Consider the following 14,281-nt stretch of genomic DNA (forward strand, 5'->3'; position numbering starts at 1 on the left):
AACAAAACAAAGTTTGTCCGGTGAAATCCTACATTTGATCAATATTATGATTGAATTGGATGTTTCTCCCACTACTAAGCAGGGAATTAAGTGTTTCCTGGATTACAGACTATGAGTCACTCCTGTCGACAGGTTGTTACCACCCTTTCCACCCTTCTGTACACTGACACTGGCATACACTTTAATTGAGTGGGAACTATGTAAAAAAGCCAAGTGCCTCCTGAGAAAGCCTGTGCATGTTTCCCAGGGATCAGCCAAACCCTAGGGAGCAGCCAAACCCCAGGGAGCAGCCAAACCAAACTACCCAGAAACTACTGAAATGTATTGCGTGAATATTAACAGACAGACACTTCATATTTGTCCAAAACGGCAGAGCCGGCGGATAAGTCCAGTGAGCTGTGCAAACTTCTGAGGCATCAAGGAAGGGCCCAGCTGATGCTTTGATGATCAGCCATGTCTCCAGATAAAGTAAACACACTTTTCCTGACACTCCCCTCTGCGATAAAGTATGTGCAGACAATCAAGACCCTCCTCCTCGACCCCTTTAACTCTCCTCACCACTGAGGGTTGATGTCTTTGTAAAGCTTGTTCATCTCTCTCTCTTAATACTCAGCCGGTGCATTGAAGACAGCTTTCTGGAGTGGGGTCACAAGATAACAGGGTGATGTAGGCTGAGGGGAAATGTGAAGGAGGATAAGAACATCACTAGGCTCTGTTTGTCAGCACTTGGTGGCATTATTTACCATGCCGCTTTAATAACTAATGTGTTCACATTCTTACAATGAATGACTGAACAAAGTTAAAACCCCTTATTAGCACACAATCTCACTGAGCTGCTTAGATCACTGCAAACTATCAACTCCTAGCAGTTTCACATTACTGTTAAGATCATCAAATCCTCAACTATTATTGTTGGCCACGATTCTCGAAAACATCACACCAAGGCTGAGAAGAGAAGATGTATACAAATCTAAGATATATAAATCTTGGATTTTATTTATCCAATAAAAATGACTTTATTTTAGAATGTGTCGTAAAAATGATAATAAACGAGTGGAAATGTCACCCAGGAGACCTCTTTCTATTTGGGTGAAAGACGTTGACCTGCAGGGCCTGTGAATGATTCCACTCATTTCCTCTCTTGGCTATTTCACAAGCATTCTTCCCGTTATCATCTTCATAATAATGCATTTGTTTGATGATTAGTATTCCAGCATAAACATAATTCAATCATAAAGACTGAAATAGACGGCTGACACCTGGTTTGTCCCATTAGCCTCCTCATGTAGGCGTATGTCAGTGACAGTCTATTTAAATTGAAATATGGAAACCAAATAACCCTTAAACACATAACTTCGTTCTCTTTGTTTGATGCATTGATGTTAACAACAACAAGTCACAGGTGACAGTACAAGCATTCATTGTCTTGCCATTTTATGACACTTTGAGCCCGAACCATCATGACCTGGGGAGGAATCCTAGTCTGCTTTCTCGGAAGAAGACATTGTAATGAAGTCAACTTACTGTAGGCTAATGCTCGTGTTGCTTTTAGCTGATGAACATTTAATATTAGACTGACAAAGGTATGTTTATGTGGATGTCACCAAACAAAATTATGTAGAGAGCTCACTAACTTTCTAACTAACTGGCATTACATGAAATCACACGTAAGGAAAGGTTTAATACACTTTCAAAACCACCACTGATAGGGTTCATTGGGGTTGTGTGAAAACTGTCAGCTCTCATTACAGTGTATGCATTTTCAGCCACAACCGTTCCAGCAGTATGACAGACGGGCGACTTTAAACAACCATATTTGGAAAACAGGAAACTCCATGGTTAGAGTTGAGTGCATATCTTTTCACAGATACTCAAACCTACCTTCCCCTCCTACTGCAGTGGTGCAGCATAATGGACCACCGTTTTTTAACCTAGTTCACCTTCACACTTATAAATATAGAAATGCAGCCGTTTGAATTACATGTATTAGTCTCATTGCATAATGTAGCCTACTGCAAACATGAGCTCCTGACTAAAGGTCTCACTCTTCTCAACAAGTGACACAAAATAAGTGACGTAAATTGCTATAGGACAGCTGTCAACAATGTAAGCTCGTGAGCTAAAGCTAACATTTTTCAAATAGTAACACCCAGTGGTGGAAGAAGTACTCGAATATTATACTTAAGTAAAAGTAATAATTGTAAAAAATGTACTTAAGTACTTGAGTAAATGTACTTAGTTACTTCCCACAACTGTTAATAACAGTATTGGAACATTAAGTGACAAGAAAATGAAGTGTTCCAGCAATGTTCAATGTACTAATTTATCATTTTGACACATACAGGAAAACACCTGGAACGAACGCATCTTTCTTAAACAACGTTAAAGTGAAAAAGGTGTGAGAGGGATGAGGTTTGACAAGTGTGCACTGCAGCATCACTGCTCATTGAACGACACGCGACACAAACGTATATACTTACACGAGTGAAGAAATGTGTGTGGAGGGGAGCTTTGGGTTTGGAAAGTTAGGGTCTGGAGCGGCCGGCGTCGACGAGGTACTCCAAAAACGAACTGTCCAAATGACCCCCGTCAAATTCAGAGTCGTACCATTTAAACAGCGCACTGTTTTACGAGGGTGGAGCTGCACGAGCTGAACCTCCTCCTCCATCATCTTACAGCAGGCAGCATCCGCGAGCAGGGCAGGAGGCAAAGACATGCGCACTGCAGACATGCATGTGCAGATATGCAGAGGAAGGTATGTTGTGAATGAAGAGAAAACTGCTCATGAAATGAAAATACAAAATCAATCGATATAATTAAAAGGTAAACTAAGTAACTTATATATTATCACTGCTCTTAGTTGACTAGCTCTGGCACAAATACTTTACATTTTTCATTGCGGTTTTGTTAAGTAGCCTATTAGCATTTATTTTTTTCACGTCAGGCTAGCAAACGTCATACTTTAAATCCATTAAATTGATCTGCTAGAGATTTAGATACTTATTTCCAGATTGAGATTTGACAAAGGCTATAATAAACGGAAACAATTACATTAGCTACTCACGTGTGAATGCATCAGTAAAAAACATCAAAATATAACATATCCTAATAATATAAAATAGGACTAGGACTTTTACTTGTAATGTTGGTAAAAATGTATAGAGCAGGTGTTACTTATAACACTAACAATGAGGTCCATGTGTGATGACAAAGAGGACTTCAGCCGTCGTTAGTGTTATTATTTACACCTGTGCATTTACTGTGACATACTTTAGTAATTAGTATTTTCTCCTTAGAGATGAGACATTTCTCAAAAAAAAGGAAACACTTGTATATGACACACAACAACTAGAACTGGCTGTGAGCTCCACTTCCACACCCTATATTGTTTATAGATTATGCAATCTGCTCCCACTCCTCATAAGGCAAACTGTCCCCAGCACAGGAATCACCCTTTACTGAAAACGCTCCAGAGAGATTCCCCCCTGAACATAACTCATATTTTACAAGATGACCGTGTGTGCACAACCAACATATAACTTCCATCGTCACGCACTTCGCATTCCACTTTCACAAATAGCCGCCCCCCCCGCATCCCTCCTGTTGCAGCTTCTTCCCAATGGAACTTCCTATATAAGGACACCAATCTATTTGCTCCAATAAATCAAGCTGCTGGTTGGCTAGCCCGGGGTCTGTTTTTTGCCAGAGACACACAGCACTGTGCTGGTGTGTGTGTGAGAGAAACCTAATGACACACCAAAGAAGCAGCATGGAGGACCTCAGGGCTCCCTCTCTGGTCAACATCAAGGAGGCTGGATGGCGTTAAGGAAGGAAAAACAAGGGTGGAAAGACTCGGGGAGGGACAGGGTGAGATACAAGGCAGGGGGAGGGATGAAGAGCGAGACAAGGAGGAGGAGGAGGAGGAGGAGGAGGAGGAGGAGGAGGAGGAGGAGGAGGAGGAGGAGGAGGAGGAGACGACAAAGTAGCAGATACACTGAACAGAGAGGGTGCAGTGTGTGCCATATAAGGACAGTGGGGTCTGTGTAACTTAGAAAGTCTAGTGCAGACGAGCACCCCGAGCCCCAGTGACTAAATATGGTCCAGCAGCAACAGCATTGTTCACACAAACAAAGTTGTTTCTCTACCTGCAAGTAAGCTTGGTGACATTAACACGGTTTATGGCTTATCAATATATACTACTCTAAGGCAACAAGGGAATATGCTGTCAGTCTGACAAGACTAGATTTCCCTTGTTGTAGTGCGAAAGATGCAATTTGAGTTTCCTGCAGGGGAGACACTACAGGGGTTAGGGTAACATTTTAAAAAACAGATACATGAAACGTTAGGTATTAAATGATTAAATATGTGCTAAAGCATACAATTCAAGAACAGAAATCTGAATTGTGAATTAAGCAACATTTTATAGTTTTATAGATGTTTTTATTACACAATTAAATCAGAAAATACTTACAACCGTTGTAATAAAACAATTTTCCCCACTGAAACTTCATATAAATCAGGCTGTGATATATAAACAAACCCCTCTGTGAAAACTATAGATAGCAATGAAACTGTCAAGTGTGGTGTGTGAAAGTGCTACTTAAATGGATCTTTCTGGCTACGATTATGAGAAAATACAAATTCTGATAAACGGCCTCTAGAGATACATTTTGCATGACTCTATAAGGGAATATGGTACAACAGATATAACCACCAAACTTCCCCCATTGATTACTGACATTATTCATTCATATTTTAAATTGCACGTTTTCTGAAATGTTTAAATGTGCATATGAGGCATTATCTAATGTTAACTTAGTGTAATATTTGGGGAAATCAATGTAGAAATCTAAGGATGCAAAGAGTGTGAATTCTGGATGTTTTCTTTCCACTCAACTAAAAGAAGTTCAGTCAGCAACATCACCCAAAATCCTAAAAATTGACCAGGGCATGAAGAAAAATGTGTTGCCTGGTGGCCTATTGTAGTTTTTAGGTTCATATTTGTATTTTCTTTTGTGCCTCTACTGCAGTGTTTCTCAAAGTGGGGGGCGCAGAGGCATGACAGGGGGGGGCGCGAGAGACCAGGAGGAAAAATTGTTTCGAAAATAATATGATCCAGTACAAGTACGTCTGGGTCTCTGTGTTTCATTCAAGCTCGGCTCTGTGTGTGTGTGGAACGAGCCATTTTGTGTGCGTGCACGAGCGAGAGAGAGAGCGCACCGGTGCCGGAGATCGTTGTTGTTAGCTTCTGGTGCTAGCGAGGGGTCTCAAACGTTTTGGTCACGATTAATGTAAACAATTATTTCCGAGGCACACGTTTACACGATCATTATAGTTATACAAAAATAAGAGAATAAATGAAAAACAGGTATGAAATAGACTGAAAACTCATCTCTTTCGACTCCACTTCGAGCGATAGAACTATTAACAAAGCACTTATATATTAATAAAGGGCTGGCTTATCTAAAGCCAGTTGAGTAGCACTTGAAATGTGTTAGCTCTATGAAACCTGATGTACTTATATGATTCTGTTTTCTTCAAGTTTGTATTTTGTTGGTCGAACGCACTTATTGTAAGTCGCTTTGGATAAAAGCGTCAGCTAAGTGCAATGTAATGTAAATGTAATTTAATGTAATGTATATACTATATGACAGTAAAAAAAGAAAAGTTTAAAAGGGGAGTGATTTGTAAAATATCCATAAAGAAATAGTACATCTGCTTACAGTTCTGTTTCAAATGGGTGTTGAGAGATGTATCCATAGATCTCCTCATGTTGCTCTCAAAGTGCACCAGATTGATGCTTTTAACTTCAATATTTAAAAAATAAAATCTTCCCGGGGGAGCATGGTCCACTCCACACTTATTAAAATAGCTATGCCGTGAGCTGATTATCGAGCCTTCATTGTAACTGTCCAGGGTACATTGTGTATTTGCGTGGGCTTGTTGCAGTAGAAAATTCAACTGTAGCGACCGGTACATTAATGGGAAACCCTTTCCCTACATGTTTGAGCACCCTCTCTGAAACGTCAAGCTACCCCACAGCACCCCCAAAAGAAAATCTCTGTTGCCGCCACTGAGCCTGAAATGTGCTGTGCAAAACAGGCTCATTGCAGCCACTAATGCTGTGATAAGACTTTTTGCCAAATATCAGCATTTTCTTTCTTTTCATTTTTTTGCACAGATTGTAAAGTATTATAACTTATTGTGACTATTTGTATTGGGGGGGCCCGACTTTTTTTCTCCAAAGGGGGGCCTGACAGAAAAAGTTTGAGAACCACTGCTCGACTGTGACAAAAAGGTCTTTATTTTGCTCATACAGCCTGTGCTGCAGCACCTCTTTTCACCCTATGTCTGAAACCAGAGTCCAGTCTGCTCTGATTGGTTAGCTGGCTGGCTCTGTTGTGATTCGTTAACCACTTAGAGCTGTCCCGCCCCTTAGTTTATCACGCACAATAGGCGGTTTCACACCAAGTACTTTGCCGTACTTAGTTCATCAGAACTCTTTAGTTCTGATGAACTAAAGAGCAGATCGCGTTCGCAGCGGAATAAGTCCCTGAGGGAGGGGATTAGGCAAATGAAGCCGCTGATGTCACTTCTTCTGCTTTGGGTTTACTGGCAGGCCGCAAACAACTTCACGGCGTATACTGCCACCCGAAGTCCCCGGCCGGAAGTCCCCGGAGTTGGGACCAGCAGCTTCTACTGACGCCTTCTGAGTAAATCGCCAGAACGCCGACACCTCCTCATCTCCCATGTTTTATTTTGTGTTGCCATAAATTAGTCTCTCTCCGTTGGTGCGCTGGGCTAATGCTAATAATGCATGCAAATAAAATGGCGGCTTCACAAAACTTTTTGGGAGTTTTACAGGGCGTGGTTTGCAATCCGCCCAGCCAATCAGACATGGGAACATTTTTCTCCCATGAAAGTCCCTGCTCTCTAGCAGGGACTGAAAAGGGGGTGGAAAGGTTCTCATGAACTCATTTTAGTTCCGGATGTTTTTGGTGTGAACGCACATTTTCAGAACTATTTGGGAAGGGAAAAGTACTCCGGTGTGAAAGCGCCTAATGTATTGAAGCGCTAGCCAATAGAAGCGCAAGTTTTACATTGTGATGTTGTTATGATACAGAGGTAAACAAAGGACTCCAATGAAGGCGTTTCAGGCAGGGGAGAGAAACTCCCTTTAGGGAACTTTGGGATATTAGCACTTGCAGACCATTTACATGCCCAAAAACCGATAAAACCCACTAAGGAAAACCCCTTAAAACTAAATAGAACCCTTTTACATGCAGTCTTTTTTCTGCATTGCACTTCACCTTATGTCAATGCTTTGCTCTGCACATATATAACAGGATGTGATGTACGTCCATGCGAGGAGAAGTATAAGGGAGGAGAGGAATGTAGCAAAGGAATTTAAGTGGAAGTACAAGGGCACTGTGTAGTGACAAAATCAGTCTCTCTTTAACTTTAGCCAGAACATTCATCCTCCCCTTGTAGTCTGAGACGGAGAATAAAGTCTTCGGAGCCATGAATAAAGCTGAGAAGTCCACAGTAACAAGGAGGAGAGGAGGCGCCGGGAGAGGATGGATTAGTTCACAGTATGTGATTTAATGATAAGGCTAAGAATTACTCATAATAAATCTAAATAAGAGCCTTTCTCATCTATTATATTAAAACATGATTCCAAGTAAATGTATGTAACAAATTACATTAAGCCCAATGGAACCAGCCACAATATAGTTGATAGTGTATAAACGGTAGAATAAATATAGCACAACATGTAATGTAGTTATATTATATATAACATGTTTAATGTTCTTCCTCACCTTCATGTCCATAGATGGGCATCTATTGGAAAGAATATATGTTTATGGATATGTTTGACCCTCGTGGAATGCAATTGCTTTCTAATTTGAGCCCAGGGGAAAACATCAGTCTGCTCTGCTATAACTGCATTAGATACTATTTACACAGCTGTCGCGTTTACACACAGCTCAATTATACAGTGGAGAGAATTGCTACCTATTATAGGGCAAACTGCCAATCATGTGCCATTGTTACAACTTCCTACGCTTATATAGCCACTTTCAAAAGAACAAACATATCTGGTGCCAATAAACTAGGCGCCTGTAGTGCCTTTAAGGGCGAATAATGTTAGCTCCAAGGACGAGATGTAAAAAGGAAAATCACAGGAGAGTTCCCAGATGAGTCTCACTGTGACTCGTTTCAGCACTACGAAGCGATGAATGACTGTGAAAAGTCAAGCATTCCTCTTTTTGCAGAAATTAAACAAGATATATTTGTTTTACTTACCATCAGAGGAAAAATCTGCAAATCCCACTGCACATTATGACCTCATTCTTTCAATGAGCTTATTTGGGAGCTATGATCTCATCAATCAAAATCATCTCAGTATTGAGATGTGCAGATATGGTAGAGACAGCATAAGTCTTAATTTAGTAATGGATTATTCATCAGACTAAGTGTCCAACATCAGTAATCAGGCTGAGAAATAAGTGACTTGGCCTCGAACATAATCAGTTCCAGAAAAGCAGCGCTCCAAGTCGTGTGAGATAAGAACCTTAAGTTCCCTTAAATGGAGAGAAAGGAAGTGAGATGCAAAGAGTATTGGCTTGTTCTTGCAGTCAGTGTTTGTGTGTCCAGCACGGGGCATAGTTTGTTGGAAGAACTACTTGGCCCTATTTTCATGAAACTTGGTGGAAGGGTGTAGCTTGGGTCAAAGAATAAACTGTTTTATACAGTATTGGAATGGGGCCAAATCCAAGGGCAGACACAGATACGGCATTGGCGGAGGTGTACATATTTTTGTTGATGTAGCTTTTATGACTCGCTTTAATCAAAGTGAGGAACCTCTTTTCTCTCTTATACAGTTCATTAATTTCAGTATTGCCCTCATTGCTATTATACAGGGATGAAAACTCATCAGGTATGAAAAAGGTGACAAGGATCCGAGCCCCCCGACCCCACGGAATATCGGCTTTAAAATTAGGAATAACAGATGCTTTTAGCAGTCAGAACAACTAAAGCAGCAGTGTTAATAAGAACAGAAACGCCAAAGAGTCACATCTAATATAAATATATATAAAAGCATTTATTTTAATTATGTAGCAGTGAGTTTAACATTTTGGCAGCACTGTTGAGCATTTTGAAAATGTATTTTCATGCCTCTGTGCAAGGCTTAGTCTTTCTATCTTTATAGCCACTGGTGTAAAGTAACTAAGTTCATAAACTCAAGTACTTGGGTACAATTTTGAGATACTTGTCCTTTATTTAAGTATTTCAATGTTTCTTTTGCTACTTTGTACTTCTAATCCACTACAGTTCAGAGGTACATGGTGTACCTTTACTCCACTACATGTATTAATCCCTTTAGTTACTTCACAGATGTGGATGAATGATGTGAAATCTAATCAAGTGTTGAATCAGACTTTAGTTCCACCTGGAGTAAATCCACCAGCTACCCTGCAGTATACAAAGTACTTCAAACTAGCTGCACCTTTACCAGCTTTGAGAACACTTTCACGATCAATCATTATAAAACATATCATATATATTATTCTGAGATGGACCAATCTGCACAACGACTACTTTTACTGTCGCTACTTTAATACTTTTACTTGAGGAACATTTTGAATGCAGTATTTTTACTGTAACAGCGTATTCCTACACTCTGGTGCTTCTACTACAAGACCTGAGTACTTCTACTTTTACTGTCGCTACTTTAACTATATTTTGATGATAATACTTTTGTACTTTTATTTGAGGAACATTTTGATTGCAGGATTGTTCTGGTTCTGGATTTACATTCTGGTACTTCTACTTTAACTCAAGTACAATACCTGGGTACTTCTACTTTTACTCAAGTACAAGATATATACTTATACCATCTCCGTTTATAGCCTATGAAAAAAACTAATAGAAAACGAAGGCTAAAGCTAACGTTAGCAGATAGTGATGCTAGTTTGCTAGTTAAGTTTGCTCAACGATAATATTGCGACAGAAAAACTTTTCAGTGCACATCACGCTCTGCCGCTCCGACAGGGAGCTCTGCTCTGAACACCTGAACGGCCCGTTCTAACAGCTGTTCACCAGCGGTCCAACACAGTGACTCCGGACAACACAGTTAATATTAACGAACGCACCCGTAGGTAATGTAGCTGCTGAAGCTAGACACTCATCGTGGAGCAGCAGAGCCTTATTATACATCCATGAGTAGAGCCGACAGGCAGGAAGACTCGAGCACACAGCTCGCGCTTCATTATAATATATCCGCAGAGCGGAAGGAGGAACCTATTGCGGTGAGCACGTTGCACGTTGTAACTTCCGGTTGTTGTTGTTTTCATCTCCAGGTATCCCGTGTGCCTGTTCTGTTGCTGATAGCTTATTAACTTAAACTTAATCGATCGTTTTAAAACTCTTGATCACGGCAACTGCCTGACGTTGTAATCACACGTTACTACAGCTTAAGCACTCACAACTCTCCTTCTCTTAGCGACTGTAACTCCACAGTTGCCTACACTCTTTTCGGGTTTGCTAACGGTAGCTACTTTAGCTTGATAGCTAGCCATGGCTCTTTCCCCACCTTCTGGTGCTATTTCCTGCTCTTCCTGTCTCATGTTTGGTTACTTCCCGGCCTCCCTTACTGGTAAGGATACATGTGTTAAATGTAGTATAGTTGTTAGGTTGGAGGCGGGAATCATAGCCATAGAAGCCCGGCTCCGCATCTTAGAAAGTAACTCAGTTAAAGTAAAGCCCATGTTAGCATGTGCGGACCGGCAAAATGTAGCTCCTCTTAGCCGTCCCCCGGCAACTCCCGAGCAGCAGGGAGGCTGGGTGACTGTTCAGAAGGGGCATAACGCGAAACCCGCAGGTCCCCACCAACCCGTTCACGTATCTAACAGATATTCCCCACTCAGCGAGACACCCGCTGAGAAGCCAACTCTGGTTATTGGTAGCTCTATTATGAGACACGTGAATTTAGAGACCGAAGCCTCCACAGTCACATGCATTCCGGGGGCCAGAGCGGGCGACGTTGAGGCGCATCTTAAACTGCTGGCTAAAGATAAACGTAAATACAGTAGGATTGTTATTCACGTCGGTGGTAATGATGTTCGTTTACGCCAATCAGAATGCACAAAACTTAATGTGGAGTCGGTGTGTAGTTATGCTAAAACAATGTCGGACACCGTAATCTTCTCTGGTCCCCTCCCCAATCTGATCAATGATGACATGTATAGCCGCATGTCATCATTTCAGCGCTGGTTGTCTTGGTGGTGCCCAGCAAACAATGTGGGCTTCGTAAATAATTGGACAGCCTTCTGGGGAAAACCTGGTCTGATTAAGAGAGACGGCATTCACCCTACTTTGAAAGGTGCAGATCTCATTTCGGCAAACATTTCAGGGCTTTGTGGACGTAATCCATGACAAACTGGAGTTGAGACCAGGAGGCAGAGTCGCAGTCTTACACGCTTCTCTGCGCTCTCTCCTAGGCAGTCACCCATAGGAATCCCGAACCCAATAAAATACCCAATATTAGCGGTGTGTGTGTCTGCCCAAGGACAATTTAAGGTAAAACCTAATAGAGGTGTCATACATAATAACCTAATAAAAGTAAATGTAACAACTACTACAGTGCAACAAAACAGGAAGATTAAATGTGGTCTCTTAAACATAAGATCTCTAGCATCTAAAGCAATATTGGTAAATGATTTAATATCAGATTATAATATTGATATATGCTGTCTCACTGAAACTTGGTTGAGACATGAAGAATATGTCAGCATAAATGAGGCCACTCCACCCAGCCATGTCAACACTCATATTGCTCGAGGCACGGGCCGAGGAGGTGGAGTTGCAGCAATCTTTGACTCAAGTTTACTTATCAATACTAAACCAAAATGTAATTATACCTCTTTTGAAAGCCTCGTTTTTAGTCTTACGCATCCGACCTGGAAAACTTTGCAGCCAATCTTATTTGTTACAGTGTATCGTGCACCAGGTCCTTATTCAGAATTCTTATCAGAATTCTCTGAGTTTTTATCAACTTTGGTTCTTAAAACAGACAAAGTAATTATCGTAGGTGACTTTAATATGCATGTTGACGATGATAAAAATAGCCTTACTGTTGCATTTAACTCTATATTAGATTCTGTTGGTTTCTGTCAGAGTGTAAATAAACCAACCCACTGTTATAATCACACTCTCGACCTTGTTCTGACTTATGGTATTGAAATTGAGCAACTATTAGTCGAACCGCATAATCCTGCTTTATCCGACCATTTCTTAGTAACTTTTGAAGTACTGTTACTAGACTACAAAGCATTAGTCAAAAGCTCTTGCAGCAGAAACCTATCTGTTAGTGCTATAGCCACATTTAAGGAAGAGATTCAACCAATACTTAACTCGATAGCATGTCTGCATGTAGGGGAGGAAACTTATACAAAATGTACACCACCCCAAATTGATCATGTTGTTGATAGTGCTATAGATGCGCTGCGAATAAAATTAGATTCTGTTGCTCCTTTGAAAAAGAAGAAAATAAAACAACATAGATTAGCTCCATGGCATAATGCCGAAACCCGCAAAATAAAGCAAAAGTCTAGACAACTTGAAAGGATATGGCGTTCCACTAAACTTGAAGAATCTCGTTTAATTTGGCATATTACTCTCAATGAATATAAGAAAGCACTGCGTAAAGCGAGAGCAGCCTACTACTCTTCATTAATAGATGAGAATAAGAATAATGCAAGATGTCTTTTCAGCACTGTAGCCAGGCTGACAGAGAGCCACAGCTCCATTGAGCCTTCTATTCCCTTAGCACTCAGTAGTAATGATTTTATGTGCTTTTTTAACGATAAAATTGTTACTCTTAGAAACAAAATTAATGACCTCTTGCCTTCGACCAGTATAGTGTTATCAACAGCTCCCGGAATCGTAAGTTCTAATATTACACTAGATAGTAAACTAGAATGCTTTTCAGCCATTAACCTTGAACAATTACATTCAATGATTCTCTCTTCTAAACCATCAACGTGTATGTTAGACCCAATTCCAACTAAGCTGTTGAAGGAAGTTTTTCCATTAATTAGCACTTCTTTATTAAATATTATGAATATGTCTTTATTATCAGGCTATGTTCCACAATCATTCAAAGTAGCAGTGATAAAACCGCTTCTTAAAAAGCACAACCTCGATCCAGAGGTTTTAGCCAACTATAGACCTATTTCTAATCTTCCGTTCCTCTCAAAAATTCTTGAGAAAGCGGTCGCAAAACAGTTGTGTGATTACTTAAAAAACAATGATTTATTTGAAGATTTTCAGTCTGGCTTTAGAACACATCATAGCACAGAGACAGCTCTGGTTAAAGTCACAAATGATATTCTAATAGCCTCAGACAAGGGACTTGTCTCTATTCTTGTTTTGCTCGATCTTAGTGCTGCATTTGATACTATCGACCATGATATCCTATTGCAAAGACTAGAGCACTTAGTTGGCATACAGGGAACTGCTTTAGGCTGGTTTAGGTCCTATCTATCTGAACGCTCTCAGTTTGTACGTGTTAACGATGAATCTTCCACGCAAACCAAAGTTAGCCATGGAGTGCCACAGGGCTCAGTGCTCGGACCTATTTTGTTCACATTATATATGCTTCCGTTAGGCAATATTATAAGGAATCATTCTGTAAACTTTCATTGTTATGCGGATGATACTCAACTATATTTATCAATCAAGCCTGATGAAATTAATCATCTAAATAAAATTCAAGACTGCCTTAAGGACTTAAAAACGTGGATGACCTTAAACTTTTTGATGTTAAACACGACCAAAACTGAAGTTATTGTACTTGGCCCGAAGAATCTACGAAACAAATGATCTAAAGACATACTAACTATGGATGGCATTAATTTGGCCTCCAGTGAGACTGTAAGGAATCTTGGTGTTATATTTGATCAGGATTTATCCTTTAACGCCCACATAAAATCAATTTCAAGGACCGCCTACTTCCATCTACGTAACATTGCAAAAATCAGGCATATCTTGCCTCAAAACGATGCAGAGAAACTAGTCCATGCATTTGTTACTTCTAGGCTGGATTATTGTAACTCTTTATTATCAGGGAGTACCAAGAAGTCAATCAAGTCGCTTCAGCTGATTCAAAATGCTGCGGCTCGTGTACTAACCAGAGTTAGGAAAAGGGACCACATTACTCCTGTTCTGGCTGCCTTACACTGGCTCCCTATAGAACACAGGATAGAATTTAAAATTC

At 40.4% G+C, this 14,281-nt stretch overlaps 1 protein-coding gene across 3 annotated transcripts in view; it reads right to left on the reverse strand.

Annotated features, from left to right (window-relative positions):
• The window catches only part of myh11a (myosin, heavy chain 11a, smooth muscle), a 30,327-nt gene extending 27,737 nt beyond the window's left edge, over window positions 1-2,590 (reverse strand). For all 3 annotated transcript variants that reach the window (XM_034093664.2, XM_034093599.2, XM_071205475.1), the window contains exon 1: window positions 2,481-2,590. The gene's annotated coding sequence lies outside the window, so the exon portion shown is untranslated. The remainder of the gene's footprint in view (window positions 1-2,480) is intronic.
• Window positions 2,591-14,281: the final 11,691 nt, after the last annotated feature.

Source organism: Pseudochaenichthys georgianus, chromosome 1 (assembly GCF_902827115.2).
Source record: "Pseudochaenichthys georgianus chromosome 1, fPseGeo1.2, whole genome shotgun sequence".
In the NCBI taxonomy this organism is placed as follows: Eukaryota; Metazoa; Chordata; class Actinopteri; order Perciformes; family Channichthyidae; genus Pseudochaenichthys; species Pseudochaenichthys georgianus.